The following is a 1401-nucleotide window of genomic DNA, read 5'->3' on the forward strand; positions in this document are numbered from 1 at the left end:
CCGAGGAACCCACTTGAATAATTTCCTGATGTGAGACGCCTGATGGTAAAGCGAGTCTCCTTTGCTGTTTGTCCACCGATCGCCTTTCCTAATGATTGAAAATGAGCCCACTGTTACCTCTTCATCAGATTGGGAGGAAATGAGATTAAACTATTGCTTCAGAGACTGCCTATCAGAGATTATTCACTATTTTTTTGTTTAATGGACCCCTAAAAAGACTGGATTTACTACATGTAAGGTTTATCAATATTGCATATTTATTACATAAACTGAATGGTGGTGTTCCTCTTGGATATACTGCAACACACGGCGCTCGCTCACTTCGTTTGAGTTCCGTTGAAGCCTTTGGTGGTGTAGGTTGTGGCGGAGGCAAGGGTGGTGCAGATGGAGGAGACACCACAAAACTGTCATCATTATCAGCTGTCGAGTCAATCTTCGTAGAATGCGACTCAATGGAGTAGATGACCTCCCCAGATGATGATTCGTAATCCGAACCGAGCAATGATTTTTCCTCGTTATTGCTTTCCAAAGTATTTCCGTTAACATCCAACGCTAACTTAGCTGCCGAACCAGTTCCACTTGAGAGAAGCTCTGCTGACGAACACTCACTTGATTGAACCAACACCAACTTCGTCTCTACCTCATCTTCGATTGTTATTACCACTTCATTGAGTGGAGCTACCGGCGTTTTACAGGATTCTGTAGAGGAATTACTTGTATTTGTTTCCTTGGTGCATTCAACTGACCCTACAGAGTCCTTAGATAAACCGGACGATTCTGCTTGCATGGGGGGTGCAAAAGGTGCCTCAGGGACAGAGAGGTGTAAAACAATCTCGTTGTCATCCGAAGTGTGCACAAAAGCTGAATCTGATGCTGGTCTGTCGTTTTGTCCATTTTGAGAGCGGTTCCATGAACCCAGGGGCTCAGATTCCAGAGAGGTCGCCGAGAAATCACCTTTTGGGGTAGAGGCGGGGGTTTCACTTGGTGAACGGGAAGATTGTTTAGACATGGGAGATTTACAATCACTTACTGCTTCAGATCTTAAAGTTTCGTTGACAAGACAAACCTCTCCTAACTGAGAACTTTGCTGGGTTTGATACTGAGTGTTTGGTTCCTCAGTGGTATCGTTATTGGCTTTTTCTGGTGACACGGCAACATGATCTTTTGACTTTGGGGCAGATTTGTCCTTTCCTTTCTTGTTGCGCACTGCTCCTTTCCTTTTGAAAAAGGAACTTTTGTTGCCTCCATTTCCTCCTTGAGCCGCTTTAAAACCGAGTTCAGGATTGTCAGTATGATCTTGAGATTTCTTCCTACACTTTTTGCTAAACGGTAAGGTAATATTAAATAGCATATTTTAGTATGCCAAATAATAAAACACGAAAATAGGTAACAGTGTCACCT

The sequence above is a fragment of the Montipora capricornis genome, chromosome 1 (genome assembly GCF_036669925.1).
Source record: "Montipora capricornis isolate CH-2021 chromosome 1, ASM3666992v2, whole genome shotgun sequence".
In the NCBI taxonomy this organism is placed as follows: Eukaryota; Metazoa; Cnidaria; class Anthozoa; order Scleractinia; family Acroporidae; genus Montipora; species Montipora capricornis.